At 36.1% G+C, this 24,739-nt stretch overlaps 2 long non-coding RNA genes across 2 annotated transcripts in view; one reads left to right on the top strand and one right to left on the bottom strand.

Moving 5' to 3' along the window:
* Nucleotides 1-1,214, bottom strand: part of LOC135304735 (uncharacterized) — a 34,937-nt gene extending 33,723 nt beyond the window's left edge. The window contains exon 1 of the long non-coding RNA XR_010366004.1: nucleotides 1,008-1,214. This is a non-coding gene — a long non-coding RNA (uncharacterized LOC135304735). The remainder of the gene's footprint in view (nucleotides 1-1,007) is intronic.
* A 16,403-nt stretch (nucleotides 1,215-17,617) lies between these two features.
* On the top strand, nucleotides 17,618-21,724 carry LOC135304731 (uncharacterized). Its single transcript, XR_010366003.1, has 2 exons — nucleotides 17,618-17,911; nucleotides 20,930-21,724. It is a non-coding gene; the product is annotated as an uncharacterized LOC135304731 (long non-coding RNA).
* Nucleotides 21,725-24,739: the final 3,015 nt, after the last annotated feature.

Here is a 24,739-nt window from a genome sequence, read left to right as displayed (position 1 = left end):
AGGCAAGTTTAGAATTCCAGGTATCTTTGCAGTGAAGCAACTTCCAGCCCTCTGAGGACATTTGAGGCAGGGGTTAATATTTTCTCTCAATGCAGAGCAATGTGTGAGAGAGGTATATTCTGCTGATACATGTCTTCACATTCTTAACAGAATCCTTGGCAAAGTAAAAATATTTCATAAAAAGTGAATGGAAGATCTTTAATTGTCTTATATATCTGGTGGAACTACTTAATCAAGACCTCAATTTAGTTCTTGCAAATAGATTAGTCTTTACGAATCAAAGACAAGGTGCTGATCCAAACTCCAGTGACGCTGCTGGAGGCAATTCCATTTCTTTAGCTAATGTATTTTTTTGGCAGAGAAACGGTCTTGTTTCATTGTTAAACTACTAGAAAAATAAATTAAAGAGAAGTCATGTTTCTGTTCACAAGGAGGGTGTTTCCTGATTAGCTGAAGCTAGTAATTACCTTTAAAATGGAATCTTTTTAAAAAGTGAAGATTTTAGAGCATCAAATGTACAACAAAGGCTATTTTATAGCTGTCCCTTGAAGTCTTATTGCAAAGGCAGTCACCCTATAAAATGTTATTAATTATAACTATAAATAGGAACTTAGGAACTACCTACAGAATGCTTATGTGGGTTTGACAGCATTTTGGATACTTTTTTTTTCTTTTTTTAATAGAGATGATAGTTTTAAATTACTGAGCATGGCAAGCTTTGGAATATGTGCTTGATTTCCATAAGTAGATAGTTACAAGGTTAACCACACTTTTTGTGGAGGGCTGACTTTGGCTGGCTGCCATATGCAACACAGCTGCTGTATTACTCCACCTCCTCAACTGCCCAGGAGAGAAAACAAAGAGTCGAGATAAAGGCAGAGAGATCCTTTTCCTGCTACTGACATGGGCAAAACAGATTTGACTGGGGAAAAATGCATTTATTGACCATTAAAAGTGCACTACCATTAAAAGTGGTGAAAAGCAAGGAGAAATATTAGAAAACGCACCTGACACTCAGCCCTTCCCTCTTCTCAAGCTCAGCTTTGCTCCTTCTCTCCTGACTCACGCCTCATCATCCCAAGCAAAGCTGCCCCCAGTCCATCGCAGCTCCTCTCTGCCATTTCTTCCTTCTCACATTTCCCCTGCTCCAGCGTGGGGCCTCCCCACGAATCGCAGGGACAGCGCAGCCGGGCCGGGCTCTGTGCCAGGCCGCAGGGCCATCCCTGCCGGGCCTCTCCTGCCCCGGCCCTGCTCCCGCTGTCCCCTCGGGGCTCGCAGCGCTGTTTCTCGCTCGCTTCCCCTGGCTCAGCCCTGGCTCAGCCCTGGCTGCCGGGCAGCGTTTTGCCCTCCCTTGGCCAGGCTTTCCTCGGGGCTGAGGGGCTCAGCCGTGCCCTGCGCTGGGGCCGCTGCAGCCGCCGGCACCGCCTGCATTTCTTTCGCAGTGTGATTTTGTAATTGCTGTGGAACGGGATGGGTGCTTTAAATCTGGCAGTTCGCAAAGGCGTTAAGAGCACTCACTTTTCTTACTGTTGAGTAACTGTCGAAAGGAAAAGGTGGAGGATTTTTGATGAATAGGTGAAGAAAATAATACCTGTATTGTGTTTGGACAGGAATATGATCACGTGTCACTGCAATAAACCTGTTGCAAAGTAATGTTTTTGACTTGCTAATGACTGGATATTTCAGAATAATAAAAAAGACTGTTGCAGCTTCCTTGCAATTAACTGAATGTAAGCTTGTGATGTTATTTGAATGTAAATCCCACATTTAAGGATTTTTTTTGTTTTGGTTTGGTTTTGGAATTTGTTTATTTTTTAATAAATAAATTTTGGATTAACATATGCCTTTGACATCATGACAGTATAAGCATTCTCAGTGCACTCATTCCCGTCACAGGTGTGTTTTTTTAATAGCTCAGGATCTGTGGCTGCATCACCTTTTCAGTCAAATAATCTGTATTCACTTGATCAAGTCCATTGCAATAATTTTTACTGACCTTTTTCGGCCACTGTCTGACTTACTGGACATCAAACTTCTTATGTGGATTCCCTAGATTAATTTCAATTTCAGATCCTGAAACTGAGTACACTTTCCCTGTTCTGATGTTTTTCATATGGAAGTACTGTGCAGGGTAAGTTTCTAGCACTGGTAGGAAATATGCTGACTTTTGGTAAAGAAACTTATTCTTTCATTCTAAAATAACAGCCCTTGAAATAAAAATGAGCCAGGAAACTTGATGAAAGAACAAATAGAATATTTTTTTGTGGCAAAGATATTAATATATTTTGATGATCAACATGTTACTAATACATTGAGAGAATGTTAATGGATTTCTTTACATAATTATGATTAGCAAAACCAGAACAAAGTAGAATACGTCACTGCAAACCAATTAGGTAGAAAGTGAATAACCTGGGAATTACAATTAGGACAAGCAACACAGAAATCACTCTGTTGAAGACAGCACTGTGACCCTGATGACATCTTTGTCCCCTTCCCACACTCCATCTCTGTTCTACAATGATTACACAATGGAAAACTATTTCCAGGGGGTTTGCTTTTTCTGCCCATCCAATTGATCAAACTTCATTTACTTTCCTTGTGAATTAGAACACAAGTCAGCCTTCATCATCACTCTGGCTATTTCTAGAAAAAATAAATTCATCACAAACATTGATCCAGTGGTTTCTCATTAACCTCTCAGGTTCCAGCATTCATCCATTTGCAGACTTTCTAAGTAATAGATTGCCTTAGAATCAAAAAATCCTACCCTTGAAAATGTGTCTGCTATCCTTTTTAATATATATTTCTATCGTATGGAAATGGTCCCACCACATCGCTTGGCAATTGGTTTCAGAAATCATGTGGATGGGAAAAGAAAAAAAATTTTAGCCTCTTGCACATTTTTTAACTTTTGACTAATATTGGTGTAATCTTTTTATTTTGACAATGCAATATTTAAACTATTATCTCCCGTTTGTGGTCTCTGCACCATACCTGATTTCATGGATATTTATTAAGTTTTTAGTGATCTCTACATCTGTCCTTACAAATCTCCATTTTTTTTTTTCTCAAAAGATAAATAGAGCAGGACTCATCAGTGATTCCCATATCAGAGCTATTCCTTATATCCAATGATATATATTGATTTTTTTTCCTAAACTTTTTTCCCCCTAATCATTTTTTTAATGTCTAATACAGCTATAGGCTAAACTGTATTTAAATCATACAATGGGTATGTTGCTAATGCAGGATATGGAAAAACTAAAATAATCTCCTTGCTCCTTCCAATGCTTTCTACATTGGGACATGTTTGAAAATATTTTTTTTCCATGACATCCATTGTTTTTGAAACTAAAATTTATTACATTAAATAGCTGTGAATTTCACTTCTGCTTAGAACTAGCTTATTTCCTTTGTATAAACAAACATCAAGGAATCAGTTCTTGTTGGGAATACACATTTCTAAGGCAAGCTTGTGTACTACTATTTCTTTAAAATCTCTGCACAACTGAAAGAGAATAAAGGAGCCATTGTTTTGAACTATAGTTCGGAAAAGCAATATTATCAGGTGTTTGGTTGATAACAAACCAAATGCCTGATAATATTGTGGTAACTGTCCATTGTACAGAGGATGGAAATCTAGAAGTACCAGACTTGCAGAAAATTTAAGCAGAATGAATTCTGTGTTCCCACCATACTTCCACAGTGTTTTGAATTAGTACCAGGAGAGAATATGTGCCTGGAAGGAAGCAGATGACTCTTGAGGAATTAAGTTTCACTGGAAAGGCAGACTTGACAGCGATAAGAAAAAACTTGTTCTTTTTAAGTTTCCTTCCCAAAATTGTATTTCTTGAGTAGTATAGGAAAGAATTGATTATGTTATCAACATGAAGATATTGAATAGGACCTGAATTAAAAGCCAGCAACTGTACCTTTCATGGGGAAAAAATTCAAAAAACAGAACTGGATGAGAAGCTTTGGATCCCACTTTTGTTTTGCATCCAAAGCTGTTCTTTTGATTTGTTGGGGGTCTTTTTTGTTTGTTTGTTTGTTTGTTTTGGGGTTTTTCTTTGTTTGTTTGTTTTTGATTGCTTTAACTCTTCCTAGTAATTCAGGAGAAGGAAAGCTAAGATTAAGAAGGCTGTATTTCCCACAGAGGTTTTGTAGCATAACTTGTCACAGTGATCATGGCACAGAACAAAATGTGCCCGTCTATCTGTTTATACAAGAAGTCTTTCTTCTTAACAAGGGAAAAAGGCAAAAAATAGAGAATACCCCCCCACATGGTTTCAATAGCTTCATCATTCCCTGCTGAAAAATTGTACTTTTCATGTAACTGAAAGATAAAATTCTTTTCAATATTTCAGCATTTATATAATCTGCTCAGGATTTACCTTAATTCAGATGCTAGTCCTGTTTTAACTCTCTGCTCCAATCTCGACAACTTCTCTTTTAGGCTAAAGTTCTCATAGGAATTAGGGAGTTTACATAAAGGATGGATAATGACAGTCACAACTGGCAAAGCACACTTTTTCAATACATGTGTTCTAAAGTCTGAGAAGTTCAACAAGATAAGAGTGATAATTAGCACACAGGATAACAGCAATAATGAAGTGTACAGGAAGATTTTGCTAGAACGAAGTCCTAAAGAACCACTAGGTAATAGCAAACAAACCCACTTATTGTTTCTTACATTTATAGGTAAGAAACAGTAAGTGCTATTGTTTCTTACCTATAAATATTTTCAAATAACTAAACCACTATGAAATATTTTATATTAAAATAACTAAAATTAATCTTAAATAAATCAATTACTATTTCCTGCATGCTGACTAGTAAAGGAACTGTACAGATCTGTAGTGATTACCTATTGATCTTGTTGAACCCTGAACCAAGAATTTCTTGAATATGAAATACGGCTTCTTATCCTGTTTAATTTTAAAATAACAATCAGACTTATAGATATTGCACAACTAACAGAATCCAAAAAAGGCTCACATGCAAACTATATAGATAAAAGTTTGGGGTTCCTGCCACTGTATATTTAGCTGACAGCACTTAGGCAGTTCTAGTTTCTACATTAACATTTTTTCAAAACATATTTTAAAAGTGTTACTGTTCAAAAAAAAACCACTGCAAAAACATTTCGGGGATCAATATTTATCCTGCACTAAGATCTTAAAAATCTTATATAATTTCCAATTTTAAAAGCTAGTACAAAATTAGTTACTATAAATTGCATGCTATGCATTATAAGCTGCATTCATATGGAAATTCCTCTTAAATCAAGAAACATTTCTTGATTGAGTCCACATGGAAATTTTGTGTTCGGAGGAATTTTTCCCTGATCACACTGGAGTGCCTCAGAGTAACTATATATTGAAAATCTCACTCTGCATTCATTCTTTTATAAATGTAGACTAATAGGCATTTAGTGAGAGCATTGTTTAATGAACATTATAACAGTAACAAAAAATAGCTCTCATTTCTAGTATTCATAGTAGAAAAGCATTTTGCTTAACACAATTCTTTATTTATAAAAAAAAATGTTTCAAGTTTAACTTTTTTATTTCTTACAGTTTTTACTTAGGCAGCTGAAAATTATCTGCTAGGTTTTGAGACTAGTAGCTGAAAAACTCAGACATTGGCATGGGCAATGCTTTTCTGAATCAAACTAATAATTTTGCTGGTTAGTGCTTCACAGTAAAGCTCAAGAATCTCTGCAAGAGACAATTAAGACGTAACATTTCCAGACAGAATTTCCTCCCAGCTCTTGACAGTTAGAGGTCAGTCTGGCCTGAAATACAGGGATTTATATCTTTCCCTTGGGTCCATTATTTTGTACATGGTTAGAAAGCTGAAAATGGATGTTAAAATTCATTTGAACTGCTGTGTGGGATCAGTTAGAATTCTTAATTATGTTGTCCCAGGTCCACAAAAAGATCCATAGAATGTAGGTGCTCAAAGCTGTCACGTACTCTGCAAAAGATGCAGGTGCCTTATGATCCAGTTGCAGCATTTCAAGTTAGTAAATTTCCCTGAAGACTATTTCTTCTGCCCTGATCTTAGCTGGGTTTCCTTACAGGTTTGATTCATTACAAGTATATGATTAGTTCTATAAGAGGTTTATTTGGAAGCACCATCAAGAAATAAGGAAAAAAATGCTGTTCAGGAAATTGTTCTGTATAGAAAAGATAACTCTTGTGTTTGGACAAGAAAACATTTGAAATCAGGTCATCCACTGGCTTGAATGGGCAGTGTTCTGCTTCACTTCAAGGAAACTTTTCTGTTTTGGTTTAGATCAGACAAAACCCAGAATTTTACCAACGTTTAAAAGCACATTTCCTAGAAAAGTCACTTAGCTTCTCATTATGCCCTTCAGTAGCCTTGCTGATACGAAATTGAACACATTTTAGAGAGATAGTAACAGGTTGAAAAAGTACTACCTCCTACATATTAGAGTGATTGAACATTGCAAATTCTCTACAGTAATAAAATAATTACAGAACAAGAAACCTTATTTCATTTTAATTTTCTTTAAAAGAAAGCTTTCATAGGAGAGCAGTAGGTCTTTGACCTGTGGCAGAATGGGGGAGCGTGAGCTGTGCAGAAAATTAATTGTATCACGTAGAATAGCCTTATCCTAATGTTGCCAAATTTTGATAATTCTCTAAACATGGACAATGTTTCAGGTTTGGAAAGAAGACTTTCCAAAGTCTTCTTTCCAAGCCTGAGGGTATTAGGCAGAATTTTTCCACAAATTGAGCATGCCACGGAGAAAAGCAAAAATAATTCATGCACTAAAATTTACATAAACCCTCCTATCTAATGCATAGTCACCACCTACATAATACAGTCATTTAGCTTGCGCTACTTTGTGCAGTACTTCTGACTGCATGGGCTTCTTTGAGGGTCTCTAGTGGTTTCTAGAATTGTTTTGGGAGGTGCCCCCTCCTCAGTTTCAAGTGAAGTTCAGCTTAGCATGAAACACAAGATTGTTCCAAGTAAGATATGATCTGCAGCCCCAGCCTCATTTCTTAAAAAATTGACAAACAGGACATAAAATACAAAGATTTCCATAAACATTAAGCAACATTTGCTAAACACACATGATAACATCTATTTGCATTTAAAAGGGGGTTTAAAGGTAAGAGTGATACCATCAGATTACATTTACAACAAAATAAAAGGAGGAGACTGAGAATTCTGCTTAAAGACATGATTAGGACTTTCATTTTCTTAAGGAATATGTTACTTGCGGATCTAGACATAGGGACAAGATTTATCTGCTCTGTGGGAGAGCGGGATTGAATGGTTCTGCATTTCTTTTTATCATGACCTCATAGTAGTTATGCCTCTAGTAAGATAATTTCTGTTTTCTAAAAGTTGAAATGTGGTGACTTGGCAATTCCAGGGAGCTGTTTCAGGGAGTGGGGGAATCTGCCCCCTCTTCACCTCATTGTAGACTGCTTGCATGTCTTAAAATGTGCATGCTGTTGCTTGGTACAGTACATTGACATTCCTTTCTGTCTGTTTGTGAGTGTGTTAACCACTGTTCAGTGTTCTTATAGCTGCTTTATATTCCTGTGCTATGTGTATTTTGTGGTATACTTGTGCTCTTCAAAAGTACATCTTGTACCCAGAGTCAATGAGGCACCAAGTGAGTGAATTTCATGTCAAAATCTACAATTACCTTGTCCATCTCCAGACAGACCATGCACACATTTTTATAATTAGAAATTCTCAGTTCCTCTTCTGCTTTTTATTTAAATCATTCTTGCTAATGCCTGATATGAATATTTTTACAGACATAAAATGCAAAAAACCAAAACTGCATTGGGTTTTGGTTTTTTTTTTTCATTAAGGTAGTTAAGGATTTAACTGTTCAAATTTTCACTTATAACTTATTTTGTATCTGAAATTTTACCTGGCATTCACTTGGGAAGATAAAAATTTAAACATGCAAACTGCTGTTTGAAAAGGGTCGATTTCTTTATAGCTGTAACACCAAAAAAAAAAAAAAAAGAAAAAAATAAAAAACAAAACAAAACAAAAAAAAAAAACAACAAAAAACCCAAACCAAACAAAAACAAAAACAAAAAAACCCAAACAAACAAAAAAACCCCACAAAACCAAAAACTAAGAAACAAAAACATCAGCAACAACAAGAAAACCCCATTCAATCCTTCAATATGGACTCCGGTTTTGCTCAAGAGAAAAATCTTTTAAAAAAGTAAGAATTAGGTATGTAAAACCAAGCTATGTGTGATAGACTCCTTCATAAAAATTCCCACTCAAAACTCACCCATGGGTGTCTTACAAATGAAGTCATCCCAGATATTTTTAATCTTAAAGGGCTTGAGATATTGACCACATAAAGCATTCCAATTTTTACATACTTACTGTGATTAAATTACTTTTGAGCTCCTTCCCCTTATCTCTCATCTTATCTATTTGCTTTAAGAAGATGTGCTGTAAATCAGAATAATTTTTTTTTAATATTTATTAGCTTGTGGGCTTGTTGAATGTTATACTAAAGGCACTACTATGAATCTGAATAACAAATTAGTGCCCCTTCAAATCAGATATGAATAGGATGCTGACAATTTTCTTCAAGTAAACTATGAATTTTAAAACCAAACTCAAGATGGTTTAATAGAAGAGGATTGCTAACTTTAATAGTTTGATTATCCAGATGGCATATATTTCAGTTCACTTTCTTTACATGTACAGCATTGGCAATAAGAAACAAAGGAGGCTTTCTACATCAAAGCATTTTGGAAAAATCTAGGAAATATGATGTTTAAATAGGATGATAGTGTTATTGAAACCCAAAATATATCTGCCACTGAACAATTATTCACTGTCTTTATTATTGTTACATATTTCAGGTCTGCATTATCTAACACTTTCTGTCAATTGCACAGAATACATGATTTAAAAGAATGCCAGGATATTGATATGTAAGAAAATTATAGGTGACAATTCCTTTGACTTTTAAAAGCAGTCTCTCTCTCAAATTTTCTCAAGAAACAAAGAATATGCAATGTTAATTCTTTCACAATGAATGCTGATCATAAAAAAAGTATTTTTTATGAAGAGATATTCAAGGGTGATTACTAAAGTTATTGAATAGAAGTTCAAATTTGAAGGTTTACAGAATATTGTTGAAATGTGTGTTTCAAAAATGAAAAATAAAGCTCCATCTAAAGCACCATCTGTCTAATAGAGAAGAAAAATATTACACATCATCTTCTGTAAATAATTCAGCAGATAGCTGCAGATGCCTTCTTGAGACAGTATAGGATTCCATGAGCAATTTTGTGTATTATCTGTACTTGTTTTCTTGTAAAATTGAGCATTTGTAAAATTAAGCTCTTGGATATGATAAGATTATATGAATCCTTATGTATTTGTTAATGAAAATTGTCTTGATTATAAAAGCTTATCATTGGCTACCTTTATTCAAAAAAACCCAGGACCTAGGATGATTTACAGAAGTTTTGCAATACTTTCAAAATAGATAGGCAATATTGGTTCTAGCCTATGGAACATAAGCACTTGAGATTCAGGAGCCAAGCTTCACTAGAGATTGGTAAACTATCACAATTGACTTCTGAAAAAGAAGAGAGAAGTAGGCCAGACCAAATACTGTGAAAAGTTTATACATGTCTCTCCAGGCTCTTAGGGGTAAGAAGGGTCTTTCCAGTGGGATATGGAATGGAGGGCTTGCAAAAGATGGTGCATTGATTTGAAAGTGAAACAATATTATTTTACTTCTCTTGACATTTATTCTTGGGTAGCTAAATACTCTGAGTACCTGAAAGCAAACAAATGGTATATAAAATGAGAATACTCAGATCTGTGGCATTTTAAATTCAATAGCAATTTAATAGATGGTTTACAATGGAAGAAAGGAAAACCTCTCTGTTTTGGGACAGGCTGTAGTTCAATCTTTCACTGGCTATTTGCTATGAGTTTAAAATGGCCACTCTAAAGAAAGCTAACGAGCTACAAACAAGAGGCTTCTTGGGTGGCCCCACAAAAATCTAAGCCAATTTTCTTTTAATATACAAGAACATTTTCCATTCCAGAGTATTTTGATTACATGATTTTACATAATTTTGAAATCAATTGCTTCATATTATCACTAGAATAGTCTTAGGATTAGGTGCTTGTAACATTTGGGACATACATTTTTCAGCTTGCATTTTTTTTACCAAGCTGATGAAGAAACATGTATGCTATCAAAGATTCATGCCATAGTTAAACACACTTCTGTTTCAAAAACAAGGGTGGTAGAGAGGAACAGAATGTTCCTTATAGCTATGGATCTTTGCTATAATAAAAATGTAGCACAAATTACTGCTCACAGAGGTTCTAATACCATTGTTCCATCCGGATTTGTTTGGGACATTTAAAGTATGTTTGCAAAATGTATTTTTCGAAGTCAAGACTGCAGTGAAACGTGGATTATTCAGTTATTATTATTTATCAGAATTTTCTGATTGGAGATTTAAAGGTCAATGTGTTAAGTTTAGGAATTTTTCAACATATTAAATACACATTAGTTATCTCCCAGTCTGTGTGTTTGTTGAGGGTTTGCTTTTAGCCTGGAGAATTTGACCTTTGCATGGTTTAAAATATAGGTAAAGTTCCCCAGTATTAGAAAGTCTACCAATATTTCTGAACCTTCTTAGTTTCCTCTAAGTATCCACTGTGCACTTAAATTGATAGGTAGTTCATTATTTCAAGGGAAAAAACCCTGAGGTCTGTTTGTTATGGTAATAACTAATATTTATCACTATGGCTGATCAACATAGTGCTGTAGGCTGGCCTTTTCATTTTCCTTGTTTTCCAGAAGGGAAGGAGTGGGAACAAAAACTTCTTTTTTTTTTTTTTTTTTGGTATACTGTTGGATAGTAAATTTTCTTGTTATTTGGGCAGTAGTTCTGTACATTATCCATATTAAATAATTTGTTGGGATTTTTTTTTCTGAAATATACAGTTGGCCTATCTCAGTCATTTCTTTATTGCAGCAAAAGCCTTTCCCCATGCTTCAGAAGTGTCAATGTGATATTTTCTTCTTTTTAATTCTACACTGTAAAGTTCTGTCAAGAGAATAAATCATTATGAAGAACAGTTTGGTTTAAGCTTGCCTATATATTTGGAGTACTTTCTACTTTGACACTTTTCAGTTTAAAGCAAGTCTCATATAAAACCAAAAATAATTAGGGTCTTTTTATCCTCTGCTTCTGAACAATAAAAGTGGAAGTACAGCAACATTTACTCATAAATTATCACACTTTGCAGTTGAAACTCTATATAATGTGAAATTATGCACCAGTATCCATTCCTGAGTGAAGTATAAAGCTAGGAAATGCTTTGACCACAGAAACCCCAACTTATAAAATTATTTACAAGTACTTATTACATCTTAAACTCACTTCAACCTTAGTTCCAAATTTAGAAATTTCATAGAGAGCACAGTACCATAAAAAGGTACTTTTCCAGTTTTATCATTACTCCATGGAGCTCTGGAAGGTTCTTTCTCTAAGCTTATGTATTTGTGTGCAAAGTTTGCAAGTCACTTTGATAGCGTAGTTGTGTGGCTTTTAGTTGTATGGTAGTTGTGTGTGATGACAAACTGATGTTATTTGGTTCCATGCCTGTCTCTTGAGGAATCCATATGAATGAAATCCAAAAATACTAAACTGCTTAGGTGACATAGAAGATGATACTGTGGATAATATACAAGAAAATAACATACTGTAAGTCTACTTAAATATGTATTTACTAATATCAAGTCATTTAAAGGCTGCTTGGCAGGATGATGAGCACTATGGAAAGGCCAAAAGCAAGCTATATCTTATAGGTTTACAAAAATCAGAGATTTTAATTTTTTTGTGGTTTCTTTCAGAATATGGAAGAAAAACCCCAAAAAACAATAGAAGAGTTTGTGTGTAAGATATATGTTTTGCCTCTTCAGGACTTTCATGTGAAAAAGAACCCACATTAAAAAGGTAGTAGAAATGAGTGTCAGAATGTGTGGAGGGGGTGGCCCACCTGAGACCAGGATAAGGAAACGGTATGGAATACCAACAGGATAAGAAGTTTGAGCCTGCAAAAGAAGGAATTAGGCAATTGCTATGGCAGCCCAGACATGGTGGGAGGGAGGGTGGCTGTAGAAGAGCACCAGGGAGAAGGTACCTCTCCATGTAATAAGTGCCTCCAATTGGAGCCCAAGGTCATGAGCAGCTCACGCACACTGAACTTCCACACAAATGTCTGTAGGCACACACTGCTATTTCTTTGTGCTTTCAGAAATAATGTAGTCCTGTCATGCTTCTGCTCTTTGCTTTCACAAAGCTAGGTCACAGGGCCTTGTCTCATCTATGAAGAAAAGTCACTGTATTTTTGGATCAAATAAAGTCTAGCTAAAATAAGACAAGGTTAACTGAGCTAGAACTATTGCACACTCATTACAGTGAGAAGGGCCTAAAAAAGGAGTACATAAACTCTGACCCTGACTGCTTTATTTCTTCTTGTAGATTGTTCTGTAGAGCTCTTTTGTGTGAGTGGCTTATTCAGTACTTGAAAACATCACCTTTTACACTTAGCTAGAGTGAAATTTCTTCAGGTTGTTGTGTATACAGGATTTATTGAGGAGTCTGGTTTTTACAGCTTACAGTAATGCACTGGGAAGTAGGAAAAGAGAGAAGGTTTATGTATTTCATAGAATCACAGAATTACAGAATATTCTGAGCTGGAAGGGACTCACCAGGATCATCAAGGCAAATTCTTCAGTGAATGGCCCACAAAGGGATCAAACCCATATCCTTGGTGTTATTAGCACCATGCTCTAACCTACTTTAGTTGTTACAGACAAGAACAGGGAGAGGCTGTCGCTTTTCTGGCTAGTATCTAAAGCTGTGAAACCATGGTTCCTATTAAGGTTTTTTGTTTTATTTAAGTGAGAGTAATTTCTATGGATTGACAGTCTAATGCTTTTATTTTTTATTTCCTGGAAGAACTATAATTTTTCCATGATAAAACAGTTTCATCTGAGATGGGCTGGGAAGTACTTGAGATGAAAAGGGATTTGGAATCATAAACAATGCCCTTCTATAATGACTACAGCATCAGAAAGAAAATATGGAAATGTTGTCTTAATCTGTGCTTTAATTGCTATATCAAAAAGTTTACAACATACCAAATTTGTTTCTGTTGTAAAGGAAACAGAATCACTGTCTAGGGATTCACTTCTGCTGAAGAAAGCTTCCTTTTCTTGACAACTCTGTGTACATTAGACCCTAGAGTTTTGTGGCTGCCTGTGTAGGGCTGTCTGTGTACGTCTGGTTTAAAGGCTGACAAAATATTTTTAATGTGGTTTCACAGAAGTCCTTATTTCTGCCAACCAGGAAAATTTACATTGAAGTGTCTCTCACAGACTGTCCAATGCATATCTCCTTTGGTGATTCCCATGCAGCACTATGTTTCTTTAAAGAAATGGGAATGCTAAATGCATCATTCACTGGTGATGTGAGTCCATGTGCTGGTATGGATTACACACCAAGGCTGAAAGCCTTACTGTTATGACTTGGGAGGTAGAAAAATCAAAATATAAAGAGCAATTAAAAGAACTAGTGTCCTAGTTCCTCCCTGACATGTTGCTCTTTTTGTCTCAGTAGCAAGGATTGCTCAAGACTCAGCACAGTAGCACACAACATATTCCTGGAAAGCTATGAATTTCTGCATGATATAAATGTTAATAAACCTAATTATCACTCCTGTTTGACTTGAGGTCAGGCTATTTTAAGGAGCAGCTTAAAATTTGCTCCTCTCTGGACTTAGTGGAGGTCATCTTATGTTACAGCTTCTAGTAATTGCTAGTACCAATTGGATTGTAGTGTTCATTCCATTTTGTGCCAAGACAGATACCAGCTATATGCTGATATTGTGTGGGCAAGAGAGGATTGTGCTCTCATACATACATAAAAATCTTAGTTGTTGAAAGTCCCTATGAATTATATCTTTTATTCAAACTGTGAGCCAGAGCTCTGACCAGAAGCTGTGTTCAAGCACCCAAAGGCATGGGATCAGAAAACGTTTTTCTTTAGGTTTTGCTTCAGTACATGCAGTTCATTACTGCTCACTACTCGGTCATAAGACATTAATGAAAACCCTGTACAAAGGGAACATTCCTTGATCCTTAGGATTGCTCACAGGGGTTAAGCTTTTTGTAATGCTGCAAAGGCCAATCGTTTGAGAAACTTGTACACTCAGTGTCATAGGATTTTTTTTTCCTGTGGTACAAGGGAATTTTGTATGTCAGTGGCCTAAAAATATATGACATTGTATAAGACTTTGGCAAGCTAAATGCTTATTAGAGAGGAATTTAAAATTAGTGCTTAATGAATGAACACTGCTTAAATATCAGCTTATGGCATTGTAAATCAAGGTTACTGTGCTCAGGTCATGCAAGATTAGGAGCTGTAAAAGTGACCCTTTATCTTGGCAAAATAATAATTTTAATTTCAAATTGTTTTAATTGAAATATGGGTTATGGGCTGTAAGAATTAAGGGACTTCAGGCCTCATAGCCATTATGTAGGAAAGGGGAAGTTATGAGTATATGCAGAGTGATAATCCCAAAGCTGAACTTGCTTTGAGCAGGAGGTTGGGCAAGAGTCCCTAGCAGACTGAATTATTCAGTCTTTCTGTAATTCTTCAACATCAAATGAAGTACAGAAACAATACTCAAAAGAAAACAGAAATCCTTCAGTGAAATTATTTCAACTTATTCTTTTAAGCGATTTGAAAACATAATTTTATTTTGTAACATTTTTCCTCAGTGTTGGAATTAGTTTAATGTATGTATCCAAATAGATAATATTTATGTCTTCTAAATTGATGACAAAACATTTAAACACAGAAATCCCAATTTGATTGATCTGCAATCATTCAAAAAGAAAAAAAAAAGAAAAAAAAAAAAAAAAAAAGAAAGATTCCCAGGAACCCTGGGAATCACTACAAACCCCGTATCACTAAATTCATGGCTTATCCCCCAAATCCTTGTTTAAAGATTATACCAAAATCTAAACTGTACAGAATTTTCTGTGTTTACTGAACTGTATTTTCTGTGATGTTATTTTCCCCCATTTTATATACATTATTGTTAAGAGTAAATAAAGAAACTAAAAAGAAAAGGAAAAGGAAAAAATGGGACTTCAAGTTATTTTCAAGTTTTGGCACTTGAACGTATTTAGCTATTTCTTGCCATACTGTATATTGTTCTGTTGTTGATAAAGGAAATTAAGTTCTATGCTGTTCACATCTACATTACTATGCACTTTACACAGAATTAAATTTAGTTCTAGAACTGAATAAATATGGTAAGTAAAGGAAATAATAAGTGGGAAATCCTATGCTGCAGTATTTCTTTCATTTCCTAAACTCCACAAATAAAGGCCCAAGAAAAATAAAGACCACTGCGAAATTATAGAGTAGTATAAGCATGCAAGGAGGGGAAAGATTTGACACACAACATAAAAGACGAGATAATATTACTAGAATCACAGAATTCTTTAGAATAGAAAACACCTCTAAGATCAAGTCCAACCTTTAACCAAACACCACCACATCAACAAGATCACGGCACTAAGTGCCATGTTCAGTCATTTCTTATGGATGTCCAGGGATGGTTACTCCACCACCTCCCTGGGCAGTCCACCCCAATGTTTAACCACCCTTTCCACAAAGAAATTCCTTCTGATATTTAAACTGAACCTCCCCTGGTGTAGCTTGAGACTGTATCCTCGTCTTATTGCTAGCTGCCTGGGAGAAGAGGTCAACACCCACCAGAAAGTGAAAAAACATCACAGGAAAGAATTTTCAGTCACAACAGGCAGGTCTTCTCTGGCAAAGTGCAAAGCAGAAGAAATATATAAATAAAATCATCTTGAAAATATATTAAAAACTAAATCAGATACAGGAATGATAAAATGTAAAGTAGCTTACTTTAATATGCTGTCAACACACAACACTTCCCTTGTCCACTTTAACTCATCATATATTTACTTACTGCTTTTTATTGTTGTGTCATCCTCAAAGAGTTTTAATATGCATTATTGAAAATACAAAAATAAACTAAGCAGTAAAGCTATATTTTTAGTACCAAAATATCTGACTTGAAATCCAAAAAATGTTTACTTGGAGAAAGCACAATGTTATTTTAGCAGAGTCCATAATATCATTCTGGTCTATTTGCTGCCATTGTGAAAGTTCTGCTCATAAAGGAAATGATCCTTTCCATATGAGTTAAATCTGAAGGCAACAATTTCTTTAAACTCTCTGGATACAAAAACTCAGACAAGAATATGAATTGTTGATTCTGATTTTCTTTGTAGCTTGAAAAAGACATGGTAACATATGTTTCAAAATATTTTTTTTTTTTTTTTTTTTTTTTTTTTTTACAAAGGAGATACAAATGGATTTTTTTCCTTCCCTTTCTGCAAATTTTAAATATGTAAGCCTACACTGTTTTTCACTAACAGTTTGAAACCTGGGGTTAGATTTGGGAGCCAAACCAGCTGAATATGCTTGTCAGCTGGCCAACATTGTCTCCCTGAATGTTGAGTACCAAACACATAATAATGTTCTTCAACTTAATGACATCAGAAGCATTGAATTGAAGGCAGCGTATTTGAAATGCTAGATGTATTTACAATGAATTTATGCTAATTGAAGTATCACTGTAAAGCCTTCCTTTTCCATTTTTCACTGAACTGTGCTTTTGCTGCAAATACACTGTATAAATATCTTATTTTTCTTTGAATTGAGAGGATTATAAATTGGGGTTTTGTTATGGGGGATGGAGTCAAGAAGAGATGCCGAGCAGCTGTCCGAGTTTTTCTCTACTCCCCCTACCAGGGGAGGAGGCTGCACCGGCCGAGCTGTGGCACAGCAGCTGACAGCCGGGGGGCACTGCCCAGATGCGCCGGGGGGGCGTCCGGGGAGCGCCTCGGCAGGAGGCAGCAGTGATCAGCAGGAAGGCGAAGTAAGAAAAGAGGGACTCTTCTCACTCTTCCTGGGGGCAAAGTCCAGAGTTTCAGGTCTCCAGGGGAGCCAGTCGAGAAAAGACCACGAGGTGCGGGTACAGCTGATTATAAAGGGGCAGAACATACAACACTTCAACCAATGAGGGAGAACTTGGGCGGGAACAAACTCGTGACAAACATGCCGGCTAGCCAATAGAGAATGTGACAGGGAGGGACTCTTGTTCCCGATCCAATCACCCACCAAAGAGGGGAGAACTTTCTGGAAAGAGGGAAGGGGACAGTGGGTGATGGACAGGAACTCAGGGAGGGATTGACGGAGGGTAACCACGGGAACAGGGGTGGAGACAAAAAGGGGAGGGGTTGCCAGGGGACCCCAGGACCGAACCATTGTAACTTTAGGGGGAAACAGAACAAACAAAATGAACCATGCACCACAACAGAGAGACACTTCACATCATCTGCAGACTTTCTAAGGAGCGTTTTATTTCTTAAATAGTTATTACTAATGCAATCAAACTGTTATTATTAACAAAAGGTAAGTGTTCACACAGTATTGTCACTCACTCTCTCTCCCTCTCTCCCTCTCTCTCTCTCTCTCTCTCTCTCTTTCTCTCTCACCTTCCCTTTTACTTACCCAGTTGGAGCTGCAGCTGGGGACAAAGCCCAACTGTTTCCTCAGGAGCAGGGGGTCATACTAAGGTCACTTGGCTTTTAGGCAAGAGTTTGGACAGTTCTTCAAAGGGATGTTTATTTCATTAGGTGTTTCCATAATGCGGCAGTCTTCCTCTGCACAAGTGTTACTGCAGTCATGGATGTGGCCTGACTTAGATGACCTTTTCTTGATACCAGGTGTGTTTTAGTGGCCTTCTATAGGCTGAGCAAACTCTTCCTCTCCTGACTTTATTGATTCTTGCATATCCAGCAGGACTCCTAGTTGCCGGATGTTGTCCATTAGCCTGTACATTCAGCTCCCTACTCAGGACGTACTTTTCCTCTTTTCAGACCTTTGTTTCCTGGTAAATGTTTCTCAATCCAAGCCTACTGAAAGTTGGGAAAGCTTTTCATAGAAATGGACGTAAAGAAGGCCTTTCTGACAATATTAGTCCTACATCTCTCTGATAGTTTTGCCTGACTTTTGTCTAACTTGAAAAGTAATTGACTTTTATTAAATTTCATAAAACTCTTCTTCAGTTCAGAGTACTGTCAGAGTACTTAGTGGTAGAGTCTTTAAGTTCTTTTCCAATTCAGTTATTAAGATTCCTTTCCTGCTTCCTACTCCTGAAAAAGAGTCTAAATAATTTCTCCAAGATTTAACCATAAAAATCCTTCAAATATTATTCACTTTCTTCCTAGATATCTTTTACATTTAGAGAGGCAATGAATACACTCTCCATTCTGTCAAATTTCATGAGACTCCCTGCAACAGATCTTTTTTTTTCTCAGTGTATCTCTCCACCTTCCAATAACTGCAAAATCACAAAGCATCAGCAGTGAACAGAAAATTGAGTCAACTCCCCAAAAATAATTTAGTAACTATTTGATCTCTTCCTGTTTTTTGATAAAACTTATCTGCCTCTCTCTGCTCCCCTTTAAGACTCAAACTTGCAACTTTGTTGTTTTGACACTGTGCTTTTTTTTTTTCTCCAAGCCCTGAGTTACATCCTGTGCCTCAACATGCACGGCTCCCATGCTCTACATATTAGTGTTAAGTACTGTGGGGTGCAGATAGAAGCAGATCAGGCACTGCATGGGGAGTTCCTTCATATATAGACTGCATCCAACCATCTCAACATAAAGCTTTAATGTGTTACTAAACCCGCCAGGGAACAGTTAACAGATCAAAATTCAATATTCTAGAAATACATAAAACCCCCTTTGTATCTCCAGAATGCTCAATAAACAATTAGGTTGATTCGTATTGTCTTTAGTCTGTAGTACATGAAGTGTCACTTCACATGAACAGCTTTATGATAGTTAAAACCGAATCACTGTTGCTAAAGTAATGTAAGCTGAAGGGTTTTTTAAGAAATACAGTAAAATGTATTCACTGCTCAAAAATATCTGTCCAAGAAAATGCGTAATAACAGCGTGTTTGGAATATATCCATCCTCAAGGTTTTAGCATCCCTAGATTGCAAACATAGGGCAGACATAAAATATTTTTATTGTTCTTACCCTTCAGATAATTAAAAAATATGGTTCTCTGAAAACAGCTCATTGTTAGGACAGTCACTGCAACCTCTCAGAATATTTATCAAACAATAATATCTCCTACTCAAGCACCTCAATAGCTCTCGCTATTAGGAACCTTTTAAAAATAACGAAATACTGCAGTTGTTACAGGCACAATAACTTGGAAATGTATTACATGGAGAAGCTTCAGGGTGAGAAAACTGGAGGCATGATAAATATAATGGCTTTGAAACCATAACAGGTTTTTGTTTGCCCAGTTACATTAAAGAAGATAATGTAAAACTATCATATTTGAGCTTTATATTGTTAGAAAACTTTAAATTTAGACTTCTTTTTTACTTTAAAAATTGTTTTATGCTCTTGGTAGATAGTAAAACTGTTAACCTTGGAAAGCTGAAATCTATTTACAGAGGGGAATAGATCAAACATTAACATTTGACACATTAATTGGCTAATAGTAGTGACACTACAGTTTCATCTTTAATGTCATTCTTTGCTCTTGTAGATTGTCATTGTTCCCTCGAAATCAGTGTCAACTGAGTTTTTGTATTCCTTTAGTCCTTGACAATTTTCTAAAAAGTACAGTTTTGGTATTTTAACTTGAAAAAAGACTCTGCAGAGACATGCTGCTGTGAGAGACTGAAATGTTAATGGGCAATGACTCAGTCAGCCATTTGCAAAAACAGCAGGTGCTTTGCTGCTGATGTGCAAGGGAACAGCCCAGGTGCAGAGGGGTTGGGCACCCACCATCGGGGGCTATAAGCTGGGTTTTGCATCAGATGGGGAGGAAGGCCAATAAGAAGCAGATTCTGCAAGGTGGGATAGTGGTTTTTATCATGCCAATGTCCTCCTTTACATAACTGGCTCAGTTGTAAATCCCTGCTCCAGGAAAGGAATTGGAACATTCTCATTATTCATCCCTTCTGATAACTGGCATAACTGGCTCAGGTGTGAAAACATCCCCCAGAGAAACACCAGAATATTCACTCGGCCTGAGGATATTCATCCCTCCTGATGGGGCATAACTGGCTCAACTACAACAATGAGAGACAACTGTCATGCCTTAGAAGGTGTCACAAACCCCCAAAGACCCCCAAAACGCCCTCAGACCTATTTCTAGGGGCTTCTACCAGAGGAGTGCACATGATATGCAGTGTTGCATCAGACAGTCTCCCCACCTTACATTTGGGAGAGGTACCGGAGCATTCTCAGTGGAACATGATTGTATATTAACCCATTGAACTTTGTGTTTTACAAAGCTTTAACTTTTATATTTTTCAGATCAGTATTGCTTTAGTGTATAACTCTAAAACTCCATAGCCTGTCAGCTACTGTTCTCTCATTTTATTCAGACAAACCAATTCTCTCTAGGTCTGAAACTCAAGGACACCTTACTGTTTTTGGGGCAGGCCCCAAAAAATGTAAACAGTGAATTGGGGGGGGGGGGGGGGGGGGGGGCAAACTTGGAATAAATTACTTCATTATATGAAGGTGTAATGAGACAATTAACCCTGATATGCAAATAGACAAAACCGTTATCTGTCTGAAAAACTTATGACCATCATCCATCTTGGGGTTAGTCTCTGCGAGGCTCCTGCACTGGCCAAGATTTGAAGATTTAAAGATTTGAAAGCCTTTCAATAAATACCTATCTTTATCCTCCAACTCTGTCTAGCTTCTGTTCTAGGTAGCCCCTCCAAGGCCTCAACAGGATTCCCCCAACTCCAACTGATCAAGATATCACTTCCTCCAATAGACATATAAATTGCTACAATCAAGCCTCTTGCTGGATCCACCGGTGCTGATTTCTTTCCAGTTTTATTCTTTCTTTCTCTTTCTACATTTTCATTACACATTTTGTAAAGTGTTATTTTTATGCATTTACATTGCTAAATTTCTATAGATAACAATAACCAAAATGGCTACATACTTCCTTTCCATTCCAAATTGTTCCCAATAAACCGTACATATCACTGATCTTTCAGTGTCATTTCAATCTAATCTACCCCAAGGGATCCATTAACAAGAACCCCAGTTATCCTCACCTTCTGGGATGTGTCACAGCAGATGCCTATGTCAGAAACCCTCTGAAAAGGATGGTGACTTGGGAGATTTAGCCTTTTATTACAAAAGTGAACAATGGTAATGACTTTGAGGATGTTTTTTTGTATTTTAAGAGTTGAACCAGAACCATTAAATGTTTCTCTGTGGTAATTAAAAATTCATATAAGCAAATTTTCCCACAGAGTTTTTCTAGTAGGCAACATCTGAAAACATCTACCCATGTTCTGGTGGAAAAAGAAATATTTAGCAACTTCGTTGGATTTAAGACTTGTTCTGATTTTATAGGAAAAAAACATTTGGTTTTTATTCAAAAGTTTAATGGGCAACTCAGAATTCTGATTGTGTGCATATCATCTGGACTTGATTTTATGATGAGATCAGAAAAAATAAATTTTAGACTGTTTGATGCTCTCTTCTTCTGTTGTTTTTTTTTCCTCTATACATAATAGATATGAATTTTTCACTACAATGGATGATGAAAAATCCTCTCCCTAGTGAAGACAGTCATACTCATTAAAAAAACCAGCTTTTTAACTTCTTTATTCATTCATCTATTCCTAAAAAGAATTTTATGATGAAATTAAATTGGCTTCCTGCAGTTTAAACTAATAACTCTGATTGCTTTTACTTATTCCTCCCATATTCAACCTTCCTTGTGACAAATACAGTCTTATCATGTTTAAATTTATTTTAACCAGTCCAGATTAGGTCTGACAATTGGGATTCCACATTCAGGAATCTTGTAGACAAAATAAAAGTTTGTGCTCAGGTTGTAGACCATAAGCAAAGCAATTTTGCCTTAAGATTTTCCCCATGCTGCCCCAGTCTTCGGTCTATTTACTATTGATTTAAGCAGAATAGCTACAAATAATTTACGGTTAGCAAGGAATTCTAGTCATAGTCCTCTTTTATCCTTGCAAAAAAATGTAGCTTTTTTAGTCGATCTTTGTTTTTACTAGAGAATTCTATTTTTCTTAAAGTATTGAAGACTTAATAGTATACCATAGAAGAATAAAGAAAAAAATGAATTTTTAAGTAATTTTCAGAAAATCTGTTACAAAATCTGTCTCTGACAGCTCTGAACATGAGTTGTGTAAAATTAAAGTTTACATGTTGTTTAATATGCTGAGTATGTATAGTTTTTGCTTGCCTTCTAAAATCTCTACAAAGCTAAACTGTACACAGAGGCTGCACATACAGCCTGTTCTAATAAACTTAATTGTACAACAAACTCAAAAATAGTTTCCCCAAAATAGTATATTTACCAAAATAGTGCTAGTAGCATGGCTTCATACTGGACAATCAGCCTTATCAATTCTATCTGGTGTGGAAATCATCAATATTATATTTCTGAAAGGGTGACATGTTTTGAAAAATTCTCTATTTAGAGAAATAAAGTAGTATTTTAAGTGAATTATATTATTTAGAGACTTTATGTGAATACACACCAAGCCAGCACATGTAATTTTTTTCACTTTTTTATAAAAGTCTGATAATAAATATTTTTTTAGTGTATGTACTGGATGCCAGGTGCCAACAAAGCAAATTTATCACTAACCTCAGCTGGACAGGGTACAGAAAATAAAATAAAAATGGCCAAAATAAGGACAGGGAGAGATAACTCACTGATTACCATGACAGGCAAAAAAGACTCAGCACAGGGCAGTTTATTTAATTTATTAGCAATCAAATCAGAATAGGGTAGGATAACTAAAACCAAAATTAAAAAAACACTTTCTCTCCACTTCTCCTTTTTTCCTGGGCTCAACTTCACTGCCAATTTTCTCTTTCTTGTTTCCACGAGGATCCAAAACTATTGAGAGGATAAGAATTGTAGAAAAAGTTAATGAAATGGTTTGCAATATCATCAGAAAGAAGGATATAAACAATACATAGTAATACTTATACAGCAATATATATAATAAAAAAGAATATGGTGGCATTGGGAATAAAATACCAATAAAACTGGTCAACAGAAGAGACTAGAAAACTTAATAAAACAAAACCAGAAATAGATATATTCTACAATTGGAAGGATGACAGGTAACTCAGTTTGGCTTTAGGTTGGTGGCAAAATTAACTCTGTCACTGATGATACAAATCCATCAATGTTTTATAAAAGCAATTAGATAGAGAATAACCAAAAATAGCTGGAAGTTAAGCTGAAAATGGTAAATCCCTATGATTGAAAGAAAATTAAATATAAATACAACAGTATTCTGTATTTCATACATATACAGGTACTGTGATATTATAAGTGTGGTTCACTCATGTCAACTAGTTATACTAAATAATGCTCACATGTATTTGTATGGAAAAATAAAAATTATTGCAATGTACTGACATTTTGTGTAAAAAATATACTGTGGCACTATTGTGCAGGAAAGTTGAAAGTTTTGAGCCAAGACATAATAAATATACTCTTCCCATATGAGCTACAAAAAATTTTCTTCAGTAAATGAATAAGGAAGAAACAAACAGCAACAGAGGCAACATCAACTCTGTGTCATATGACTAGGGTTGAAAAATACAGTTTTAATTTGACTCTGCATAAGCTTCACTGACATCAGATAAATATTTCATAACAAAGTAAGATTTAGTCCATGTCTTTATATATTAGTATAACCAAATAGGACATACCTTGTTCAAATGAAAGTCTCATGGTGTTGTAGACTTCATAATAAAAATCAAGAAAGTTTCATATATCCTGTGATGCCTTAAGTTTTAGCTTTCCTATTTACCACATTCTGTACTGTATCAGTATATAACTCTGAACTTCATGTGAAGTGTTAACAAGTTCCTCTCACAGTATAATCAGACAAAACAATCCCTTTCCAGCCTGAGAACCAAGGACACCATTGCAGCTTCAGGCCCAAAAATGTAAACAATGGCAAATTGAGGAGAGCAGTCTGGGAGGATGGGATTTCATAACCTGAAGCTGTAATTGGACAATTAACTCCAATATGTAAAGGACCAAAACATAAAAAAGTGTGACAACTTGTGACTCAGTGTGAGAAACAACTGGTCACTTTGAAAATTTAAAAAGGTTTATTAAACCTTGACAAAAATATAAAAAAAGGACTACATAAGGAAAGATTCGTAGAGCTGGGAACTGCCCCCATGGATACCACATAGCCAGTTCATCTTCAAGATGGATGCTCAGTCTTTTATATCCCTGGGGGCGGGGTTTGCATCAGCCAGCCCTGGCCCCTCCCAAAATCTGTCAGTCAGCTCTTCTTTGCCGTTTATGGGTGGAGACTGCTTTCTTGTAACTTGATTGGAGATCAGGTGTTGCCATGCCGCACCCCATAAGCAGCAAGCTTTTCCATTCCCCACTGCCCCGTGCAAGGGACGCTGAATGCCTTCTCTCTACCTGTCCTAGACAGCCCAGGCTGTCTGATGGTAACAATGCAGGGGGGGA

This window comes from Passer domesticus, chromosome 1, assembly GCF_036417665.1.
Source record: "Passer domesticus isolate bPasDom1 chromosome 1, bPasDom1.hap1, whole genome shotgun sequence".
In the NCBI taxonomy this organism is placed as follows: Eukaryota; Metazoa; Chordata; class Aves; order Passeriformes; family Passeridae; genus Passer; species Passer domesticus.
Note: the sequence above shows the minus strand (reverse complement) of the source record. Positions and strands in the feature narration are given on the sequence as shown.